This window comes from Eleutherodactylus coqui, chromosome 1, assembly GCF_035609145.1.
Source record: "Eleutherodactylus coqui strain aEleCoq1 chromosome 1, aEleCoq1.hap1, whole genome shotgun sequence".
NCBI lineage: Eukaryota > Metazoa > Chordata > Amphibia > Anura > Eleutherodactylidae > Eleutherodactylus > Eleutherodactylus coqui.
The window spans coordinates 82,297,390-82,323,179 of NC_089837.1; positions in this window are offsets into that span (position 1 = coordinate 82,297,390).

The window sequence follows — 25,790 nt, forward strand, 5'->3', positions numbered from 1 at the left end:
ACCTTTTCTCTGCAAAATGTTAAATTTAAGTATCATCTCATCAAGAGAATTTGTGTCTATAGCATTGAGACAAAGTCAACTACACCTCGAAGATGCTGAAAGTGCTGTATAAATGGGCTCAGTTCTATTGTGACCATATGATGGTGTGGTATAGATTTGTCATCCCTTAACTTGACATAACCCAAGATGTGTGCTACGAGATAAAAATAAAAACAATGTATACATCTGATTATGTCTCCGTTGGATGCCATCCATTGGCCATGGTATAGCTTCATAACACTATGTATTATACTGTTGGTGTACATTAAGAACAATGGTAATATAGCACTTGCTAATTAAATAAATACCTCTAATGCTACCAGGTATAAATTTAATAACAATACCCCAAAACAAAGAGAGTGCTTTCTTCACATATAGATGTACATCATTTTGGAGTTTCCCAAAACTGAAGGTATATGAAATGAAATACAAGTTCAATAATCGTACAATAATCATGGGGATGGACATTTTTCCGTACTTCCAATCAGTCATTGCATTGAATCAAAACGGCAACAAACATAGCAAATTTTAGGATTATTGTTCCCTCAAGGAAGTGCTTTATAGGGTTGTATAGGTGAATATCTAGGCTGGATGGAGTCCGTCAACCAGGTTGCCTAAAGTCATAATCTATGGATGGAATCTCAGTCCATTTCCTCAGGCTATAGCTATGAGATCAGAGAAACAGCTATTATATCTACATAAGGGCTCAGTCAGATGGGCGTTTTTTGCTGCGCATGTTTTTTGCATTTGCGATTCGCATTTATATAGAACCAATGCTCTTCAATGGTAGCGGTCACATTTCCGATTTTTACATGCGCATACAGTTCGCACATACAAAAGATAGGACATATGGGTGTCAATGGACGTGGCCACAGGTTTTACGCGCAAAGTGTGATTTTTTTTCAAGCGCAAATATACGCATGTAAAAAGTACCCATCTGACTGAGCCCTAAAGAGAGTGAGACTAATCAGTGTAGAACTGGTGAATAATATTCTATGTATCTCCTTTTAGGCCTCATGCACATGGAGTACTATGCAGCGATAGGAGTTTTGCGTGCTGCCCTATACAGTGTTATTGTAGAGGAATTCATTTGTATATATGGTACCTTATAATGGCTAACAAAAAGAAATAATGTTACAGCAAGCTTTCAAAACTACTTAGGTTTCTTTATCAGGTTGGTACCAGCTTAATGAAGAAACCTAAGTAGTTTCTTGTAACATCATTAAAGGAGAATCAAAGTAATTTTGTAGATATGGTACATTAGAATGGCTAACAAAAAGAAATCATGTTACAGCTAGCTTTCAAAACTACTCACATTCCTTCATCAGGTTAGTAGCAGCTTGAAGTAGTTTCAAAAGCTTGCTGTAATATCATTTCTTTTTGTTAGTCATTATAAGGTATCATATCTACAAGATTGCTTTGTTTCTCTTAACCCATTAAGGACCAAGCACTGTAAATTTACTGTGCCTGGTCCAGGGCTTAAAGCCCATTAGTATGTAAAGTTATGGCGGGGATTTAGGCCTCCTGTCTATGCAATCAATCAGAGGCAGGACAGGTTGTTAGTAACAGCTGATAGCCTGGAGGAGAAGGCAGGGGGGGGGGGGGGTTAACCCTTTCTGTCTTCTCCATCCCTGAGTACACAGCAGCTCAAAGTGAAAGCAGAAGGGTAAATTCCACTACAGGAGCCTGGAGGTCACGTGACCGCCGGGATTCCCTGCTACAGCAGAGCTACAGGGTTGTACTAGACCCTGACCAGCTCTGTCAGTGACTAATGTCACTATAGGGGATGTTTTCCCTGTAACTGGAGCTCCTATGGATGCCCCAGCTACAGTGGAGAAATGTCAAATAAGAAAACCCCCCACGACATGTGAATGTCCCTTAGGAGGTCTTATATGACATCATGGGGGACATAGATAGTAAAAAAACATAATTACATACATCAGTAAAACAAAATTACAGAATACAACAACAATATATACATAAGAATGAAAATAACTCAAAGCCGACGCCAACCAAAACCGTCGCCGTATGCGCCCTGTAAATACAAACCATACATATTATATATCAAAACGTCTGAAACAAAATGAGGAACCCCTTCCTATACTTTATTTTAGCGTAAATATACCAATTTAAAAAAATAAATATAATTGTTAAAAAAAATCTTTTTTACCCCCAATAAAACTAAAAAACAGGAAAAAAGTCAGTGAAAAAGATACAAAAAAATAGCCCTATATGTCAGGGAAAAAACTGCAGCAAAAATAATTTTGGTAGCTGGAGGAAAAAAAAAAATAGGGCAGTAAAACCACCACATGGGTAAAATCCCTAAAATAATAGTAACTTTTTGAATCATGCAGAAAAAAAAAAAGTTTTGTATACTTCTACATGAAGCAGAAAGGGAACTTGAAGTTCCATGAGCTTCAACCCAATGTGTGAGAGGACCACCGTCTACCCTGTGCTAGTTATAATTCTGGTGTCTTCTTATGTAGCATAATAGGGGTGCCCTCAGACACCAGAGCTTGGGTGCAGCCATTGCTTGTGCACCCCCTGTAGCTACACCATGAGCATAGCATTAGAGGTGAATGGAGGTATAGTACTGTTTTAAATAGCCTTATAAATTGCTACCTAGAGCTTGTACAGATCTGTAATAGGCCCGTAAACCCTTACCCTGGCAGCAACCAAGAAAAACAGACTTCAATCCCCTTTATTTCATGTAACATGGCCTGTAATATACTTCGAACTCCCCTTAAGTTTCCTTTCCAATCTTTTCTACTCTAGTCGTAGTCTTTGCCGGTGTTAATGATTTTCCCGTTATTGTATGAACGGGTCTGTTTTTTTTTTTTTCTTTTTTTATTCTAATTTGGTTTTATTTCTGTCTTGCATAAAGCCTTTCTAACTTGTGCCTTCCACTATTCATCACTGCCAAATTCTTTCACATTATAATCGTAACCACCGCCCACCCTTCACACCACCTTTCTCTTTTTTTATTTGTTCATATTTTTCTCTCCCACGTTCCTCCCACCTATATCTGTCTGTCTCTTCTAGTTCTGTCATTTTCCCCTGGTAATATGCAGGGACTGCTTTCTCACACTCCCTCAATCACAATTATCACATTACCACACAAGCTCAGTGGAATGTCTTAACACATTTCCCTTCTTTCTTGTAGAATGCAGGCAAATACAAGTGCAATTATGGCATGTATGGGCTATTATTATGGCACCGGTGTTGCCGCAGTTTTATATGGTTTCTCTTTTAACATGACACGGGTTTCATTTAGTAAAACTTAAAGAAAACTTTTATTCTTGCTCATTGGAACCAAAGTTCTGGTTTACTCTGGTTAGAAAAAAGGGAGCATGGGTTTCCTAAATATAACATTGGGCCCATGACAGATATGACGGACATTGTGTCTCCTTTTGTCTGCTTTCTAATAATTTCTGTAATATTATGCTCAAAATTTGTTAGAAATGCGTGTTCTGTGTGACATGGCAAACCATATGAAGCAGGTTTTTTCCACTATTTTTGTAGACCATGAAAACTTTTAATGTTCTAGTTGCTGTTGAGTAAAATTCTGTTTTACGGTGCATCGGTCTTTAGAATGGTCAAGCCTTAACTTTTTAGCTAATTTTACTGGATTTAATAAATTGCCTATTAACAGGGTTTCTAACATCATTTTAGATTGGACAGTTGTTGGATGCTTAATAGAGATGAGCGAGTGTACTCAGCTACGCCCCTTTTTCGCCCGAGCGCCGCGATTTTCGAGTACTTCCGTACTCGGGCGAAAAGATTCGGGGGGGTGCCGTGGGCTGAGTGGGGGGTTGCAGCGGGGAGTGGGGGGGGAGGGAGAGAGAGAGGGCTCCCCCCCTGTTCCCCGCTGCTACCCCCGCTCCACCACGCCTCCCTCCGCCCCCCGGCGCCCCCCGAATCTTTTCACCCGAGTATGGAAGTACTCGAAAATTGCGGTGCTCAATCGAGTAGTTACTCGAAACGAGTAGGTTCGCTCATCTCTAATGCTTAAGCCTTAAGTGCCCGACACTTCTCCCAATACTTATACCGCAGCTACTATGTTTTCACATGGGAACGATAATCATTCAATTGAATTGAGGAGGAGCAGCCAGAGATAACTTCTGGCCACTTGTCTTCATTGCCAGTAAACAGGCTGTCTTTCATAGATGAGCGACTGCCTGTTTACACAAACCAATCATTGTTTCATTTTTATGCCTGCCTAAACTGAACGACAATTGATACACAAATTGTTCAGTTTTAGCTGGCAGTGCTTAAACTGAACAATTATCATTCAGATTCTTACGATCCTGCGATAATCTGAATGATAATTGTTGTGTTAAAGGGCCTTAAGACACTACATTTGGTGTAAGCACCGTGATAATCCCCCAATGTATGCAGCTGAATGCTATAAAGTTGCAAAGTTACATGTAGATTTCAATTGTATTTATAGTGGCAAGAAAAATTAAATGAACCCTTCCTGAACTATTCTCCCTGCGCTGTGGATGTTTTCTCTATGAGCTCAATAAAAGACATGAAAAGCACAACTGTTTGTGTTTTATTAATTAAGTTAGATTGTATTTCGGTAGCTTTACACAAAGCAACTATAGTCTCAATAGTTAGTTGCTTAAAATAGTCGCCAAAGGGTGCAAACAACTTTTGTTTGTGTGATTGTTGTTCACTTGCTCAATTTTGTAATTGCTGGGAGCATTGGCGCGGGTCGAAATATCATTCGTCAACAAGGAAGGGGGCATGAGTTTCTTTGACAAGCATGTATTAAAATTTCGACCCTTTCCAGAGACATAACTTGAAGCTTTTAGGCCCCGATGCAAAACCTGTAACAGGGCCCCCAACTATAATGCTTTATTCATAATACCAGGCTCCTTATATGGAGAAGAGAGGCCTTATGGGCCCCTAAGGCTCCTGGGCCCGGGTGCAACCACATCCCCTGCATCCTCTATAGTTACGCCCCTGACCCTTCCCCAACATACTCTCTGATGCCCCCACTCTCTTTAGACCCATAGATTATCATCCAATTTTCGTTATAACGATAAAAGTGAGTAATGGTTTTTTAGACGGACGTTTTCCACCTAATGAAAATCGTTGGAAAATGGACGTAGCGGCCGGGCTTTTCAGTCGTTGTATTATCGTTGTGTAGGGTTTGCTTTGAACGCTACATTGAGTCGTTGAACAACTGAACGAATATCATTTTAACCAAATGAGAAACAAACAGCCGAACGACGGACTGAAAGACAACGATGAGTGAATCCTTAACGAAAACTGCATGACAGGCGCAAGATAGACCCAACGATTATCACTAAGACGATGGCTTTTGGGCAAATTTTGAGCGTTAATCGCTTTTAGGGATGAGCGAGTATACTCGCTAAGGCACTACTCGCTCGAGTAATGGGCCTTAGCCGAGTATCTCCCCGCTCGTCCCGAAAGAGCGGGAGAGCAGGGAGGAACGGAGGGGAGATCTCTCTCTCCCTCTCTCCCGCCCGCTCTGCCCCGCTCCCCGCCGCAACTCACCTGTCAGCTGCGGCAGCCCCCGAATCTTTATGGACGAGCGGGGAGATACTCGGCTAAGGCACATTACTCGAGCGAGTAGTGCCTTAGTGAGTATACTCGCTCATCTCTAATCGCTTTGTATAAATCAACCATTAGGTTGTCTAATCCACTCACTGTGCAAAAATGTGTACGATTGAACATTCACTGCTTCAAGGGGCCGCAGTTACGTTGAAGGCCAAACCAGTGAGAAACCACAGCAATGAGTGTATCTTCAAAGACCAAACTTGGCCGGAGACCGTAGCAATGAGTACTTTTTCAAGGACTAGCAGGGAATATTCCCATTCTTTTGCACATATTTAAGTATTTTGGGGAACCAATGAGCATTACATGGGAGAGCAAAATGTTTTAAAAAAAGGTAATCAGCATTTGGTGGGAGGCGCTTATTGAACAAGTGCACACCTCCCTGCAAAAGTGTTGGCCACTTATTAAAAGACATCGATTACCTGTTAGCAACAGATAATAATTAATCAACTAGCAACTACGTTTTGGTGAGCTGAAGCAAAGGGACTAGTAACTAGTGAATTCTCACTCGCCACCCAGTTGGTGTCTGTGTTTACATGGAACACTTGTCACTTACATTCCCTCTATCAAACGACTATTCTGGCTATGGTTGCCCTATGTAAAGCCACCCTTTCTCTATAATTGTGATTTAGATAGCAATCAGACCGTATTTTATCAGTAATCAGTGTAGAAATCTAGGCCATTCCAAAGGGTTCACTTACCTTTCTTTGCAGCTGTATTTTTGCAGGATCATTTTTTTAAATACATTGAAAAAAAAAGATATGCCAGCAGTTTTTTGCTCTGCGTTAAAGTCCATTTTAGCCAATAGATATATTATCAGATGGTTTTGCAAAAGCATGTAATCTGAAGTGCATTAATAGAACTAACTCTACCATAAACAGCGTCCTTTAGCAAGGGGCCAGGACAGAATTTCCGTACAAGTCTTAAGGACATTTGTGTACTATATTTTATAAGTCATATTGCAGCTGTGGCTTTCATCTAACGTTATATTGGTGTGTAATTCCAGTCTTCTTCAGCAAGGAAACACATGGGGATTAAACGTCATCATCACCTTGCATGTTTTTTCATTTCATTTCTTGTCATATGAAGAAAAAAATACATTTTTAGCAATAACGTGTCAGTAGAGATGAGCGAGTATACTCGCTAAGGCACATTACTCGAGCGAGTAGTGCCTTAGCCGAGTATCTCCCCGCTCGTCTCTAAGGATTCGGGGGTCGGCGAGGGGCGGGGAGCGACGGGGCAGAGCGGGGGGGAAGAGAGAAAGAGAGAGAGTTCTCCCCTCTGTTCCTCACCGCTCTTCCCCGCCGCTCCCCGCCCCCTGCCGGCCCCCGAATCTTTAGAGACGAGCGGGGAGATACTCGGCTAAGGCACTACTCGCTCGTGTAATGTGCCTTAGCGAGTATACTCACTCATCTCTACTTGTCAGGGATTGCTATTTTTGCAATTTCCTTGTGTAATATGTGGTGTATTTTTACTGCATTGTCACAACTTCAGGCTCCGTGCATATAAGAAGGAGAAGAGAGGACATTTCCTTCTCTGATCCTAGAGTCACTTAGAGTGGCAAGTTACATTAGACTTTGTGGAGACTTGATAAGGTTCACATTATCCCTATGGTACATCCCTAACTGTATAGACGTTTACATATCCTATTTATCAATGGAAATACATTGTAGGCTAGGTTCACCACACCAGGAGGCTTTCCTATTTCCTGCACTGTTGTGGGCGTAGGATAATGGAATGCCAGATTCGTCTAATGATGGAAGCAAGTTGAGCCTGACAGACCCCATTGACTAATTGATCATCCATCCTCTGTTCTGCCCTCTGTTATTTCCCTTGATGAAATAGTGCAGCATGCTGAGCTATTTTATTCAAGATTGGAATGGAAATCGGCTGCGGAGGTTCTGAACGGAGCCTCCAACTCATCTGAACCTAGCACAAGATGTAATATAAAGTCGTAGTGATAAACCGACATCTTGACTAGCTTCACATGTACCATCCTGTGTTACGTTTGCATATATCTTCTATGAATTGTGCTCATGTCAGTCTGAAAAATAACTACAAAGAATTTTCAATACTGTTACATTGAGTGGAATTATTACAAAATACAACTCTTCCCGCAAAAACAAGCTCTTGTGTAGTTTTAGCAACAGACAAAAAAAGGAGTTAAGGCTTTTTGCTTTTTGAAGACGAGGATGATGAAAAGGAAAATGAAAACCTTAAAATTACCTCTTACTTAGGCCTCGGTCACACAGGCGTTTTTTCCCGCGATTTGCGGATCGCATGTCGGATGCGCATCCGCAAATCGCGTGACCGGAGCAGACGATTCGCCGAAAAATCTGCAGCTGGCAGAGTTTTCGGCGAATTGGGCAGACACGAGAAATCGCAGATCGCGCCTATCTGCGATCTGTGATTCCTTGTGTTCTCTATATGCGCTCAATGGGGCCGGCGGCAGCAGCGCCGACCCCATTGAGAACATGTACTACACAAATCATTCTTCTCTGCCACAGCTGTTACAGCAGCAAAGCAGTGGTTCTAAAAATGCGCAGATCGCATGCGCATGCGCAAATCGTGGGAAAAAAACGCCCATGTGACCGAGGCCTTAAGGATTTAAAGTGAGTTTTCCCACAAGGGTGTTTTAGGATATGTTGATAGAGCACATGTAAAGCAATAGTGAGTAGTAGAGGTAAAGTAGTAGATTACATTGTAATTGGATTACACCCAATTCTAGAAAATGTTCAAATCTTTGCTGACCCCAAATATCAGTTTTTTTTCATAACACTCCTATCAACATATCATCAAACATCCCTTTTAAAGGAGGAGGATGAATACTACCACAATTTACTGGGACCTTTTTCATTTAGCTTGCTCCTGTAGAAAGTAATGTAAATCCACTGCATTCAGTGTCACAGCGTAATACCGTGTGTGAGCATTGTGATGATGGAGTCAGTTGTGTAGCCTTTACCTATAGTGAAAAGAGATAATGCAATAGATTTTGTGGATTTGGATAGGAGCTGATGTCAATGTAATATCTACAGGTTATGTGGTTAATGGGGAAGCCTTGGGTCATTTGTGTCGGAAGGATTGCTCAGCTGACAGCTATCTAATACAGATGGTCAGCCTCAGAAAGGGATGGACGGTATATTGGATTTTCGACTATCACATTACCTTTTTTGCTTCCCTTTTCTATGGGGTGAGACTTTCAATCCCACTGACCTATCAATAGGCAAGTATTGGTGGAGATGTAACTTGAAGCTGCTGGCCACAATGCAAAATATGTAGCATAACCCCTCCAACTCCAATGCCTATTCGGCCTTACATACTATGTTAACATGTTACTTATGGGACCCTTAAGGCCGCATCCATTATAGTTACATCCCTGAATGTGGGATTGTAGGATTATTCCCATTTCCAAAATCCAAAATTTCAAGCAATTCTTCCAGATAACCTGAGCATTTGTTTGTCCAATCATCATACAATGTAGAGATGCCCCAATCAGCTAATAAATGGGACGAAATACTTTTTTGCTGGTTGATTGGGTCGTTTATGATGAAAAAAAAAAATCATCATTCTCAGCAGCACATCTGGTGTGAATGGGGTACATGCTGCAGAGTATAATGATGCTATATTAGAGTTGAATGATTGTATTAATGCATGTTTGTTCCACATACAGCCAGCTTTGGCTAAAGGCCATTGAAGCAAGTGCTGATCTCGTTGATTGGTGCTCATCTAAACGGCTGCTATTAGCCCATGTAAATGGGCCCTTAGGCCAAAACTACAATGCAATTTTTTTGTATAGCAATCAAACAAAGCCATATAATTAAGTAATTTCATATTTTGTCAGGGTGATCATATGTAAATTTAAGGTGATTTTTTCTTTTCAACACTCTTCTCTTAAAGGTGCTATTTTAAAAATGTTAATCCTTAGTATTCATGAGTTTACAGAATTAATTGCTTTCCCCATTATAAAGTTTAGGCAAATGAAAATTAGCATGAGCTACTACTAAGCGATCAGTTTGAGACATTGGGCCACTCTTAGAAATCAATTAAACACTTAATCAAGCATTAGTCAATCGCTAACATAGCTAGTCCCATAAACTTAAAGGCTAGGTCCACCTTTGCAAACATCCTTTGGTGCTCCAATACATCTAAAATGAAAAAATGAAGTATCTATTTAAGTGGTGTATTTTTATGTATACAGCTCCAATGCTAACCTTAACCCTTTCCAATCCAATTTGTATGCTGGTTTTCCTAGGGGGCTTACTCTTTTTCTGCCGTTATATAACGGCGCTATCTGCTGGCTAAAGCCAGTACTGCATGAGGTGACACATTGGGTAGGCTCCGACAGCAGAGAGGCTGTCAATATATAGTAAGAGAACCCCAACGGATGTCTTCCAACATCAGAACTGTATAGCCTTAAATCATAATGTCTTCAGAGGTCAGACAGTGGATTGAAAAGGGTTAAAGGGATTATAAAAAATTGACTTGTACCACCTATCTATCGAATAAGTGATAAATGACTAATCGGTGGGGGTCCCACCACTAAGACCCCCAAGGATCCTGAGAACAGGGGTCCTTTGTCCTTTTCTACTCCTCACTGCATCCCCTACAGTCAGGCAAGGATGGAATGGAGCAGTGGTCAAGCAAGCATGGTGCCGCCCCATTCATTTCAATTGTGCTGATGGAGATAGCTGAGTACAAGCTCTCAGATATCTTCAGCTCTCCCATTGAAGATGAATGGAAGGGCATCGCACATGCTCACAGCACAGATTTCATTTTACTAGAGCAGCTTAAGGATGATTGGTTGCTATATGAAATAACTTTTACACAGTTACAAATAATTAGACCTATGGTAATCTATAATAAAATAAGATGCTTTATGATTCAATGTGGTGAATAATTTAGTTGTGTGATAGATCCAAATTGCTTCTGAAAAATGGAAATTCATTGGACAACTCCAGCCAAAAGCAAAGTAACTAAAATTACTGCAAGTGAGTGAAAAAAAGTGAACAATGTGACCAATGACTTAAGAATGAGCAGGAAAGAACCAGAGCATCAAGGGCTGCAGAGACTTCAAAAAACCATGACGCCCGAAATTCAAGTGTTACGGGAAAGAGCCAGGCCATTAAGGGCTGCAAATACCCCGAACAGGATGAGGTTTGAATTCAAAAAGAGAAAGACAGACTCAGTGCATCAAAGGGGCGGAGGCATTCCGATTTGTTACTGGAAGGTTTTCAATATGATCCTCACAAGGACTACGATCAACATCTGAATGTTATTATTGGATGAAAGGACCAAATATGTAGCTATTGTCATGCCAAGAAATTTTATACTTAGTCTCCTCGAATGTGCTGTAGGAGTGGAAACCAAGGCAATGCTGGGTATATAAGCTAGTAAATGAGGCTTCAGTTACTTGAGATTTTAGTACAGAAATCCTGCTATAGAAAGTCACCCAAGTTCCCATTACCTTCCCTATACTACAGAGCTCTTATGGACAGGGTCTTCTCTCCTCCTTTTGTCTTACTGTTGGTTGATGTTGACCTTTTTCTTACATTCTCAGCTTTATGCCCCAAAATGCATTCAATAATCTCACTTTTTCATTCATTTGATACCTGATCAACAGCAAATTAAACATTAATTTTCTGTAGACATTCTTCGCTTCCCCTTGATGTGTCACTTATATGCACGTCTCTTATACATTTCCACTATTTGCATTCTACATGGACTTAAATTTAAGTGGCGTCAATCAAACTAATGCAGATGGAGCATGTTCTTCTACCTTGTGTAAAGGGCATTACTCTGCATGCCGTTGACCTCTTGATGTAATGCATTTTTATGTAGCGGTTGACTTTTCTAGTCTAGGGCATAAGTATCTAGGGATCAGTGTGATTGACTTATTTGTGATTGACCTTTCTATTGGTGTCGTTCTCTGCAATGAGCCTGCCATCACACACGGCTTATACCTGTTATCCGAGAATGACATTGAACTGGGGTTTAAAGCTTTCTATTTTGGTGCTGAATGCGCTATCGCGTTTGTGTTTATAAGAGACAATGGATGTCATTTAACTTGTTGGCCAGTATTTACGCTATAATGACTACCAAACCATTTGCACTGAAAGAATGCTCTGCAATGGATACTGAAAGTGGATCTGTCTCTATAGATCTATTTAGGGGCAGCATGGAATTGAGATAGCTTCCGTCTAGATGTTTGGAATATCCCTTTAATGATTTAGATGACAAGCAGGCAATGTGTGGCTCTATGGTGTATTCACATGGGCAATGTTCCTATGCGAGTTCCATCCAATACCGAGATGGACAGAAAACGAGTAAAGATCGCATTCATTTGAGTAGGGTCATTCACGCAAGCGACTTTTAACTTGATTTTTAAAATATTTTGAGTTTGAAAAATTGCTGCATGTGCTATTTTTTGGGCGATTCTTGTTCAAGAATCGTGTTATTTTCTTTGGGACTATTAAAAAACACATTACATTTGCATGCCTTGCAAGTGAGATCTGTTTTGAAAGCATTTTACTATTGGAACCCCATGGAATTTTTTTTCACGTGCTTGAAAAATGGATGTAAGTCTTATGCATATCACATGGTTCTATCACAAAAACTCATTGGAAGTGCATGAAAATTGAAGTCAAATGATTTCTAAGGGCTAAAATCTATGGGTGCGTTTTAATCACGGCCACATAATGGGACAAAACGAAACCATTTACTTCAATGGTTTCCTTTTTTACTATCAGGATTCTCGTGTCTTAAGATACTACGTGAGAGAAAGATAGGGCAGGACTGATCTTCCAGCTCTTTTGTATTAGACCTCACACGCAATAAGCACGGAGGTTGAATAGTCGAAAAAAGCCTTGGTTCATGTGCTAACACACTCTGTGGCCCCAAGCATATTAGTGCATGTGCCGATATTTTTTTAACCCTGGAACGGTCAGGTTTTTATTGACCTACATTGCACTCGTCCATATGAATGCACTCTTTGCTTACATTCGTATGTAGCAGACATGGTGTGGATTTTCTGTGGTGGAAAATCCACCCAAAAATCTCCATGAAAACTATGACAAAAAATGCATCAAAATCCGCACCAATGGCTTGGATTTTGACCCTTTTTTTTGCATTCACTACATGTCCTATCTTTTCTTGGCCGTACAGTTAATGCAAACGAAACCACTGGAATCATATTGAAATCAGTGGTTTGGTTTTGTCCCGTTATGCGGCTGTGACTATGGCCGCCTGCAGACAGGCGGAAAGTCCGCGGTGGGATTTCCCGCAGAATTTACGCCCTTGGAAGCTGCCATAGGATTGCATTAGCAAACGCAATCCTAGGCAGACGGCCGCGGTTTGTCCGCTTGAAATCTTGCGCGGCAAACAAACCGCGGCATGTTCTATTTTTCTGCCCGGCAAGCCAGCACATCAAACAGCCGAAGCCGCGGGGGTGGGTGAGTACGCGCTGCTCTCTGCAGGTGCTCTGGTGCCGCGGCGAGAATCCTCGCAGCCGGATCCGATCCGCCCGTCTGCAGGCGGACTATCATGGAGGCCTAAGGGGACCAAACGACGCTCGTCTGAATCTGCCCTAAGGGCTTAAACACATGGGCGTGTTTTAGTCGCGTTATCCGGCTGTGAAAATCACGGCCGCATAACTGGACAAAACGAATTCATTGATTTCAATGGTTTTGTTTTCAGTATCGGAATTCTTGTGTGTTATTACTATAATGCCTTATCTTTCTTGCACATAGTTTTTATACGTGAGAGAAATATAGGGCAGGATCTATTTTCCTTTCCTATGACATCACTGTCTTCATTGATGTCACTCTCTGAAATAATCTTTCCCTATGATTTACCTATCTGTATTATCCAAGTACTGTGATGTCATTTTCTATGACTTTATAGTGTATTATGACATCACTGTTTGTTGTCCCAGTTTTGTGACATCACTTTGTTTATTATGTATGTATTGTAATGCACTTTGACTATAACTAATGTACTGTGACATCACTAACCTTTTCCTATCAATTTACTGTTTCTTATCAATGTGCTGTGATGTCACCGGGTGCTTCATATTTGTATCGACATGACAATCATTTCTCTGATGTTCCTTCATTATTATTATCTATATGCTCTGTCAGCACTACTTTTATGAAGAAAAGGTGCAAAACAAAAATAGGATCTTGGCACGAAACAAGAAATGGATGGTCAGATCAGTAATAGTGGAAAGTGTACGACTTTATTGGGTGCCAGCATGCAACGCATTTCAAATAGCTGCTACAAGAAATAAAAGCTGTGCTGTGATTGGCTGTTATGGGCAACAAAGAGGCATACCCTGTAGATGCTATGGTGATGATGAGGGAATGTGAGGCATAACGTGTAGTTACATAATGCATCCACATGAGGGCCGAGTTGTTTTTGATAACAAACTGCACCACACGAGACTTAGGGCTCCTACCCACTAGCGATATGTTTTCTTGCGATGCGAGAGTGAGTGAAAACGCATGATCATGAAACCAATGATTTTCAATAGTTTCTTGTTAGCGATGTTTTCACTGAAGCCTCGCAGCGCTAAGAAAAATCTGCGCTATCATCATCATTGAAAACATAGGAAGTACATTGCGCTCCCCTGACACAGCTGTGACAGCTATGGCAGGAGATTCCTCCATTCCCGGAGGACGAAGGAATCCTCTGCCATAGCTGTATACAGGCGAGAACAATATCAGTCTGAGAAATTAAAAACGATATCCCACTTGCAAATTCGCGTTTTTTCTGTGCGTGCAATACGTTTTACAAGAAAATTGCATTTCACTTGCATTGCTGCACTTGCAATTATTGTATGCATGAAAATCTCCCATTGTTCTCTGGGGGAGAAAAAAAGGGATTGCACTCTCATGAAACTCGCATGTACATCGTGATCCGATTTTTTTTCTGTTCCCATAGGAAAGAATTGGTGATTCATCAGTAGAATGGCCCAAAAATAGGACATGCTGCAACTTTTCTTTCTCTTCTTCTTGAAGTGCTGCAAGAGAAAAATCGCACATGTAAATGCACATTAAAAACAATGGTTTTTTTTCCTGTGTGATTTCTGTGTATCTCGTAATGCAAATAAAATTGCATGTGGAAATCAGTGTAAATTTACCCTTAGGGCTTTATCACATGAGCGCATTCGCACGCACGAGTGCAAAATATGCGCGTGCATTGGACAGAGAATAGGTCTCATTGTTTTCAAAGAGTTCATTCACACTTTCCCTTTTGCACACATTTCAGGTGCGCAAAAAAAAGGTGACATGCTCTATTTTTGCGTGCATTTGCACACCTAAGGCACCGTAATAGTCTATAGGGGTGCGCAACACTGGCGACCAATTAGGCTGCACAGCCTTCTCAATTATGGCGTGGGCTTGTCCTTGCACGGATGAGAATAGTTCCTGGCAGAAAGTGCATTAAACAGTGCTGATACGCATGCAATAGCATGACCTTCACAGCACAAAAAGTTGCCATATAGGGAGTGTATCTGTGCCTACAGTCATGTGAAGGAGCACTTAGAAGTATATATACTGTATATATTTGATACCAGATCAATAGTGTGTAAAGTTGGGGGGAGCCGGGGACAGATGTAACACTGGCATCTTGGAACATCAAGTTAGGCCGCATTCAGATGAGCGAGTGCGCAACCTACATTAAACAGCACACAGACACCTGACCATGTGCTGTCAAGTTCGTATGGAGAGTACACATTGCATGTCCTGTTCCCGTCTGTGACATTTTATTTTATGGACCACTAGGTGATATACCCTACGTTGCACGGCGATTTTATGACTAGCCTTCCTGGAATATACAAAGTGGGCCTGCAAAAATGACCCAGGCACTGCACTGTTATGAAAACTGTCCAAAAGGAAATCTGTGTTGCCCATAGCAACCAATCACAGTGCAGCTTTCATTTTACCTCAGCTGTGTTAGAAATGAATGCTGAGCTGTGATTGGTTGCTATTGGCAACAAAAATTACAGGGGAAGTCGGAGAGTTTTTGATTTTTAATTACTCCAGTATTTGTCGCCTGGTGCTGAAGAATGCCCAGGCAAACTTTCACTCAAATGGGGCCAGAACTGTGGATTGGTATACATTATATATATATGATTGGTCCATTTCAAAACTGCATGTGTCAGTAGTCCCATTGACTGGGTACAATGTGCAATACGGGTGCAGTCAGTTGCAGACAGGGCTTTGGTTACCATTACACATCTGATGTGGCCTCGGGAGGTACCGGCTGTGTTATACAGGTGGCATCAGCTTGTGATGGCCATGATTGGAGATACATTCCATCCATTAGAAGCCACGGTGAATACAGACTGCGGCATCTAAGCAGTTAGAGAGAGGAATAGGGCACCTTATGTGACTTGGTCAGTTCCATGAGATGTGATCGCGAGATGCTGAGGGGGTGTCATGGCAGCAGGAGGCCTACTGAAGGCTTGAGAAAATAATAAACCGGTCTATACCCCCCTTTTAGGTTCCCCCTCGGCCACTCCTGTTCCCCAGTCTCCACTCACTTCTGGGCATACCTGGTCACATGCCGTCTCAGTGGGCGACCACTGCAGCCAATCACAGACATGGCAGCTCATCCAATTTGTACGGAGAGTCATTCTAATTTCAGCCTCCATATATTCAGTTATCCTGCTTTATAGACTTTTCACCCTGATTACAGGGAGAAAGGCCAAAAATTGGGCTCAAGTGCAGCGAAAAAAACTAAATTAGCCATTATCATTAGATTAATCCAATAAATAGCGGTCTGTACCCACTTCGTTCTCATCTCTTCTTCAGCTCTAGGCACCGCTGGACTGCACCCCGACACCATCCAGAATTAGGATGCAGTGTGTGGAGATTTACACAACATCCTGATGCTGGATGGCCCAAGGACTAAGTGCAGTGCAGGGAGCAAAGCGAGTATATATGCAGGTCTGGGTACTAAATAGTATTTTTTTCTGATCTGGGGTCTAAGTATGCTTAGGGGTCTGGAAATTGAGTCTAAATTAAGTTTAGGGGCTGATATAAATGTAGGGGGTCCAAAGATATTTAGTTGGTCTATTCGGGTCTGATACTAATATAAGGGGTTTTAATTTATTTATGGAATTTATTTAAGAAATCTGGGGTCAGAAATCAATTTAGCGGCCAGATCTAGGGTTTGTTTTTATTATATAGGGTCTGAATATATTTAGCACTGCCTTTTTATGTAAGCCACACACCCTGGAAAGACCATGTCTGATTCCCGGAAGGACCTGTCTGTTGCAGCCGTTCTGAGGCCTGCACCGGGCTTGCAGGCCAGACCAGGTTTTGGGTGTGTCCTTGCTTCTCCTAGAACTGAGGGGCGTGATAGTTGCAGGAGTAACGTCAGTCAGCACCTGGTGCTGAGTAGCTTGGCTCCTACTTAAACAGTGCCAGCATGATCTCCTGTGCTGGTCAATCCTTCAGTTACCTGTGGACAGCGACGGAGGAACACACCTTGGCTGAAGCTCCTAGCTAAGTTCTTTTATGCTTTGTTTGGTTTTCGGTTTTTGACTTTCTGTTGTGCTAGGGCTCCCCTATAGGGACTTGTCAGTGGTCCAGGCACGCGTGCCGGCTCGCACTTGTCAGAGTGGTCAGTCCGCCGAGTAGGCAGGGCCCCCTCCTGGGTTAGGGGACGATAGGGAGAGCATTCCCCTTTAGTTTTTGTTTCCTTTTGCACAGTTGTGCCTTTTGTTTGCGTCTTAGAGGTTGCATTTCCGGAGGACGCAACACTGTCTCTCAAGTATCACCCTGTAAAGTATTCACCCAGGTTGACATCTCTGCATACCATTGGTACCACTGAGATCAGCGATTGGCCACAATGGCCATGCACTTAAGCAGAACGTGACTGCGACACTTTTGGAATGGTGGGGGGTAGCAACAGGTGGGTAAAGGCTGGTTTATTATTCTCTCACTATTCACAAAAACTGTCTGTGACACCAATGGGTTAATATCTGTTTTTGCAAAGTAATTATTTGTGCATCTCACCTCTACATTTTAGCTGTAATGAGCTATGTTTGATAAAATTAGTTGCATTAAATATTATGAATCTGCAGCACTAATCAAGATTTATGGACTTTTTGAGTAGGCATATCCTAGTTTAAAACCTCTACACACTGGGGTAAGTACACCATATGTACATGTACCTCTCCAGTATCGCACCATAGACCATCTCTTAAGTCCTAACAACTACCTCCTCTTAAAGACATATTAAAGGAGTTCACTGTTTTTAACAATTCCTACATGTTGGAAGGGTCCCTTAACAATAGGTCAGTCACAAAGTTCCCTCTGGGTGGGATCTCTTGTGATCAGCTGAAGTCTTTGAGGGAAGCAGGCAGCAGGTATTCATTTTCTCTGCAGCACCACCACTGGAAAAATGAAGCATTACAGTATCCATTCAAGTTGTCTGTGTAATACAAGACTGGACAATGTCCTTGAGAGCAAGAGGTGCTCTTTGAACCCCCTCTCTCTCTGATGGCCTATGGCCAAGAGACGAGGATCCTGGATATTTATATTTAGGATAGCAAATTGTCTACACCCATGGATTCTTCCATACCCACATCCCACTTCAGCATGTATGGAAGCATAACTGTAGTGTCTGACAACATAGAATTATTGAGAGTTCCATCATTCACAAATTCTGAGAACAAAACCCATCTTTCTGATTATGGACCCAGTTTATAGTCAGAACTTACATTTAACTTAATTAAAAAACAAGCTATTAAATTCTGCGCTGAGTGATGGCATCTGGACCCAACTGGGTACCAAACTCTTTGGTAAGACCCCAACTCTCTGGGCAAGATTTATGGAATCATGATACTATTAAAGATTGCGTAGCCCCAAAATAATGCACAGTAGTTTTAGTTCTGTAGGATGTCCTTTGAATTATGCTAGTAAACATTTTTTAAAGAAAGGAGCATCAGTAGGAGTGCTGTTTTGGGAGCTCAGACTGCATGTCCGCGACTATTTGTGGGAGTTCAAAACAGCAAGGTCTTTCCTTAATGTAGTAAAAAAACATGGTCTTCCTCTTTACAAGTCACTGGTCAGAACACACATGGCATATTGTATACAGTTTTGGGCACCAGTACTCAACAAAGACATATCAGAGCTTGAGGCGAGTAACTAAAGTAATCAATGGAATGGGTGGACTACAATATCCAGAGAGGTTATTTAGTTTAGAAAAAAGACGCTGAAGGGCGACCTAATAACTATGTATGGATATATCAGGGGACATTACAGAGATCTCTCCAATCATCTATTAATACCCAGGACTGTGACTGTAACAAGAGGGAATCCTCTACGTCTAGAGGAAAGAAGGTTTCATCACCAACATAGAAGGGGGTTCTTTACTGTAAGAACAGTGAGACTATGGAACTCTCTGCTATAGGCCTCTTTCACACGGGCTACAAAATCACGTTATTTTGTAGTGATGCGACAGCACTACAAAATGCATGTATGTGAAGCCCATGCTGGGTTCTTTCACATGAGAGATGTTTTGTAGCCTGAAAGAAACCACTGGAAAGCATGAGCTCTACATACATGCATTTTGTAGTGCTACAAAAGCGGGTGTATTTGTAGCCCGTGTGAAAGAGGCTTTAAGGATGTGGTGATGGGGAACTCAGTATAAGAGTTCAAGAGGGGCCTTGACGCCTTTCTTCAGTGTCACAATATTACATGTTATAGTCACTAATTACTTCAGAAGGGTCAGTGATTCGGCGACTATTGCCAGATTGGAGTCGGGAAGGAATTTTTCCCCTTAAATTAGGAAAATTGGCTTCTACCTCATTGGGGTTGTTCACCTTTCTCTGGATCAACAAGGAGGGGTGGAATAGGCCGAACTTGATGGACATATATTTTTTTTTCAGCCTAACATACAATGTTACTATGGTATTGTGTTGTATAAAATTGTGTAAATTAGATATGAGGAATTATTGATTTTGTTGAACTTTTTAGAAAAACAAATTGAAAATATACATTCTATGGCCTGTATCAGACAAGTGTATTGTAACACATGCGTAATACAGATCCATACTACGGACGTGTTATAGATGACTTTACAACCGTATGGCATCAGTATCTGATCTGTTTTTGCCTCCGTATACTTTTTTTTTATACTGGACAACTACTGATCCTTATTTACCCAATAGAAAAGAATAGCAATATGGAGGCAAAAATTCTGAAAATAGGTCATGCTGCATTTTTTTAAAAGCAATAGTGAAAAATACAGCCATGTCAATACACATATAGATTTACATTAGCTCCTTGTGTGGTCCCCAAAACATGGACCGAATACAGAACTAGAATACACTCATCTGAAACCGGTCTTGCGGTATGTCAACACTTCACTGATTTGCTACAAATTGTGTTATAGATTTTGGTGTAGTTCTGCAGTATCTTTCACCCTCTCATTTGAATTTATATCAAAGGGGTGAAATCTGGTTAACCATAACCCGGCCGCTGCATTTACCCCAGCTCAACTGATGATGGGGATTTATTGCCCCAAATGCGTTTTACATGCTGGCTTTTAACTTAATCCAGTAGAGGATATTTTAGTCATCCATCCACATGACTGTGATTTATTTGCAGAAAGGTTGCACCATTTCACCAGTCTTTTTATACTTTCACATTGCACCAATCACCATGCTCTGCTTCCGTAGGGCGATTTCTGGTTGGGCAGCACATCCACTTAAAAACTGGGTTATTTTCTTGACCTATCCAGTCTTTTTAGCCAGTTATACTATTTGGGCATGTTGTCCATCCGGGTCCATCTGGGCTTGCTCCACCATTTCCCTTACTATTTTTGGCAGGAACTGTGGACTCATTCTTCTCCCCTTCTATGCTAACAAAGCAGTTCCTATGGAAAGGGAGTCCTGCAAGTGTTGTCATAACCAAGTCCTAAAGGGGATAGTTCCATAATACGGCATGGTCTGCCGCTATGGTGCATACTCCCTTGCTTTTCAGTTGTATACTGTATAAATGATGCCAAATTCAGGACTCTCTTAATCTGCTCTGTCGTAGTAGAGTGAATCCAACCTCATCCTTATGGGTACTGTGCTAAGAAGACATTAATGAGAAATGCAAACGTTTTTACTAAATGTTTTGAAACTATGTTAAATAGAGATATGGGCATTGAATTGCCTCTTTATTAGGGACACCCATCAAGTAACACATTGGACCTCCTAGGACTAGGTGTTGAAATCATTCAGCAGGATTTTTGGCCCATGCACACAGGAAAGCTTTCTACAATTGTTGCAGATTAGATGGAGGTATGGACATGCTCTGAACAGCTGACAGGAAGGGTTCATCCATTCATGCTGCTTCCATCAAATTTTGACCCTCCCAGCAGCAACAGAAATCTGGATTCATCTGACCAGAAGATGTTTTCCCGCTAAGTGAACCATTATTTGCGCTTTTTTGCCAACTAGAGTCTCATCTTTCCATTTTTTTAAACAACAATGGCGCTCAAACTGGTTGTCTGCACTTATGTAGGAGGAGTGTCCCCTGGGGGGCTCCTGCAGGATAGCAGCTCCACCACTCTTTGAGCAGCAACTGCTGCAGATATGACCCTCCCACCCCCTGCTAGGATAAAGATTCCAGCGACACTTGCCAGCAGTAGATGTATCAGTGCTGTAGTGCTGTATAAGACGCGCAGAAATTGCTGAGAAGTCCTATATAAGGGGGCTCCGCTCCCAGTGATGTAGTGATGCTAGTGCATTAACACTATTAAGATAGGGCCCACATTAGAGAAAGGGAATGGAGCCGCCACACCATGCCAAACATTTGGGACTCTTCTTGGCATGCTGCAGGGGCATTTAAAAGCAATTGCAGTTACATCACTAGATCAGTGAAGCAGCACAAGAAAGAGCAGCTGTGAGCCAGAAAACAGGACAGTCAGTGGTGGCAAGATTTAAAGTGGCAAGGCCTAATTTAGGGCAGCGTAGCCTCCAGTTTCCTCATGCTGTGGAGCTTTAGGGGAGAGCAAGAGCACCAACGGACCTGATGACCTGGGGGCTGCACATGGAGCAGCGACCTTACTATCATAGTGAAGGGCCCCTTAGAGCATGGGAGGAGAGGAAGACTCCCTGCCCACAATTGCCTGACACCTTGACAGCAGTGCCAATGAGTTTGAAATTAAAGATAAAAAAACTGCTTCATATCACTGGGAATTTTTGTAATTGGACTCTATATGTAAAATCCCTGGCCAGAATGAGTATGAGGACTGCAGAGTATCTGTTCTCTGGAACTATGATAATGCTAGAATATAAACTAGAGTGTGGAGCCAGTAGTTTACATAAGGCTTTGTGGAGTAATTGAGGGGTTAATTTTGTGTTTCATGCAGGGGCGTAACTAGAGAGGATGCAGGGGATGCGGTTGCACCCGGGCCCAAGAGACTTAGGGGGCCCATAAGTCCTCTCTTCTCCATATAGGTAACCCAGTACTATGAGTAAAGCATTATAGTTGGGGGCCCTGTTACAAGTTTTGCATCGGGGCCCAGGAGCTTCAAGTTACGCCTCTGGTTTCATGATTATGTTGAAATATGTATGATGATCTGTAAAATGTTTAACATGAGGGGTGTAATGGCGCAGAAGTGAAATGTAAAGACACGCGATTGAATCACCATTATTGTATGACGACCTCTGTAGAATACGTCTACGCACTCAGTGTGTAAGGATGCAGCTCTTACGGGGCATGAGAAGTCAGCGCCAATCGCCAAAGATGATGTATATAACTATGCTGCGGTCATAAATGCCAGATAGTTATGTGAGAAGTCATGTGCCTTGCTTCTGCCAAGGAGAAGAAAAGATAACACATTTGTGGGCGAGAGATGCCGGATTCCATTTTTAGGTCACAGCGGGTATATCAAGTACTGTCGCTTTATGAGAGTTTATGTTGAGTTATTACAAAACGTTTAAGTACACAAGCCCTCCTATGGAGCCACATATGTTCATTCCATTGATGTTTAGTAAAGTTACTTTTGGAAAAAAATGTGCCGCCTCTGTCTCCGTCTGTCACCGCTGCGCCATTACATAAGCTATAACGCGGCACATACCACCCGCCCGTTACGCTTATAGCCCATCCATCATAAGGACCAATGAGCATGTTATTTGGAGCACCGGTGTTGCTATTTGTTTGACTGTGCACCACCTGTTCATCAGAACGATTCTTGATAGCCTCCTCCGAACCCCTTTATGTTGACGAGTTGTTTACGTCCCCAAGATCCTTTTTTGCTGGATTTTTTTCTCAATCGGCTTTTTTTTCCTTTATTAAGTAACTTGGCATAGGTGTGCAAGTGATGTTCTGAATCTATTATTTCCAAGTGAGATGACAGATGGCATACAAACATGTTATACTCTGCATAATGTAAAAAATGTAATAAGAGTGTGCATTACCTGCTTTCTACTGATAAGATGGGAATATATAATCAGATGTCTGAAACAACTAGACTGGTGTCTGGTACAGCGTATGTCGTCCTTACATGACCTTGGGTATCTTCTCGTTTGCACTGACAGAAATGACTTCCTGCTTCATTAGCCAGATCTTTCTCATAACGTCAGCCACACCAGAATTAGAGAATTTTGAGGGACTGCTTTATATAATTGGGTTATGTGACATTATTTTAAACACAGGTGAAGAATGAATATTCATTAGTAATGTAAAGCAATGGTTAAAGTCTGAACCTGTGTTAAATCTTCCTCTATTAATGACGGAATCTCACGTTCTTATCAGTATCTTAATATGCATTGTTCTTAATATATAGAAATCAGACATGTTAAATAATTACTTTCTCTCTTTTTGACATTATTATTTTGGTTTTATGAATACATATTAGTCTTTGTTCAGAACTCGTTTTTGGCTCCATCCAAGGGTCTCCATTAGTGTGGTGGAGCCATTGGTCTCTGTTTCGACAGGTTTCATTAATATCTGAGATAGATTCAGTCCGGGTCCCGTTCAGTTGTGCCATTTTTGGGATCTTAAATGGAAACCCTGATGGGACCCCTGGTTGGAGCCAATAGCGAGGTCTGAACAGAGCCTTATATAAAGGCTTCCAAACCATCTAGGGAAAAGATGGTCTTTTACTTTTTATTTTTTGTAGGAGTAGTAGGACTGTGGAAGTTTTTGGAACAGGACATAATGTTGGGTAATTGGTTAAAGCGACCTTCTGGGCCTGGAGAAACAAAGATGGCAACACCAGCTTCTCTGATTGGACTGTCTGATGTACACTGTGCATATTATGCATCAGTAGTCCAAGACAGTACATCCTGCTCTGACTGGCCAGCACTGATCATGTGGACAGCACTGGTCAATCAAAGCAGGTGTAGTGTTTAGGACTAATGATGCATACTAATGCACAGTGTGCATCAGGTTGTCAGAGAAGCTGGTGCAGTTATTTTGTTTCTCCAGAACTAAAGGATTGCTTTAATGGATGATTAGTATGGATGCCTTTCTTGAAAGACAAGATATTATTATTACTATCTTTAATAACGTTGAACAAACCAAACCACTAGAACACAGTTTTGGGTTTAACTTTGCTCTAAGCTTGATTTGGCATGAACCCGAGTTTTTAGTAAAGTTCTACTCAAAAAAGGGTTCTACTGGTTCGATTCGCTCAATACTAGTCCTAAACACTGGTGTATAGCACTAAGAGCCATAGAAATGCTAGGTAACACTGTTATACACCAGTTTTAGGGTTTGGAGGAATTTCTGGTTTCGTTTGAGCTAATGCAGACCTAACTTTTACCAAAAGTTCTATGGACCAGCTGAACTGAACTTTTGAACAGTTGCTCAACCCTAATCTTTAAATCCGAGGTATTGTACAAATTAAAACAGAAGTTAAAATATATTACATATATAAAGAAACAGGAACAATAAAAAAAATCTACTAAATGACTAACAAATTGATACAGAGGGGGAGAGGACCATGCCCAAGAAGGGCTTAGAGTCTTCAAGGTAGAGGTATATTTTAAGGTTTCCAAGGTGGTGGAGAGTCTGATATGTTGCAATAGCGAGATGCAAAGTATAGGTGACACACATGAGAAATCTTGGAGATGATTATGTGAGAAGCACACTAGGGGAGAGCAGAGGAGGAAGTCTTGCAGGACTGGAGAGGTATCAGGATATTAGGTCAGAGATATATGGAAGGGGACAGGTTCTAGACAGCCTTGCATGACATTGATAATATCTTGAATTGGATTTTCTGGTCAATGTGTAGCCCGTGAAAGGGCTGGCAGAGGGGAGAAGTGCATAAGCTGGGCAGCAAAGTTGAGGATGCATTGAAGGGGTGCAAAAATATTGAATGGGAGGCCACAGAAGAGAATGTTGCAGTAGGCTAGAAAGGAGGTGATGAGGGCATGGTGTGCATCAGGTTATCAGAGAAGCTGAGGGGGCAATGTTGTTTCTCCAGGACCAGAGGATTGCTTAAATGGATGATTAGTATGGATGCCTTTCTTGAAAGACATGATATTATTATTACTTTCTTTAATAGTGTTGAACAAACTAAACCAGTAGAACATTGTTTTGGGTTGAACTTTGCTTAAAGTTCGATTTGGTATGAACCCGAATTTCTTAGCAAAGTAAACGGTGTTCTACTGGTTTGATTCACTCAACACTAGTCCTTTGTATTTTTGTCGATTAAGGATTGAGAAAATAGATATTTTTAGGCTGGAGGTTGCAAGGGCTTATATGTGTGGTTTGAAGGAGTGGGTGGAGTCAACGTTGAGAGAATGGACTTGGGGGACTGGTGAAATTATATTACCCATTCTGTACTAAGTAAAAAAGGGACTGAACTACAAATAAATTCTAGGGCTACAGAGAAAGATTTGGTTGTCCACATACTATGATTTTAATGTTGCTCAAATTCCTTGCAAAAAATCAGGATGATTTAGTTTTCCTACTTTTTCTCCAACACGATTTTCCAATACAGTGCAGTTATGGCTGTGCTTGGTACTGCAGGTCAGCTCCATTCACTTGAGTGGGAATGAGCTGTTGAAATCTGTAGTTCTAAAGACAGCCAAAACCAAATGTAGGTTAGGCCATCAGTATTACAGTTCTGGAAAAACCCTTTAATTTCACAATTCACAATTGCCTTCTAGAAGTTTGTTGTTGCCTTCCTCTAGATCAACACTGCCTAAATAT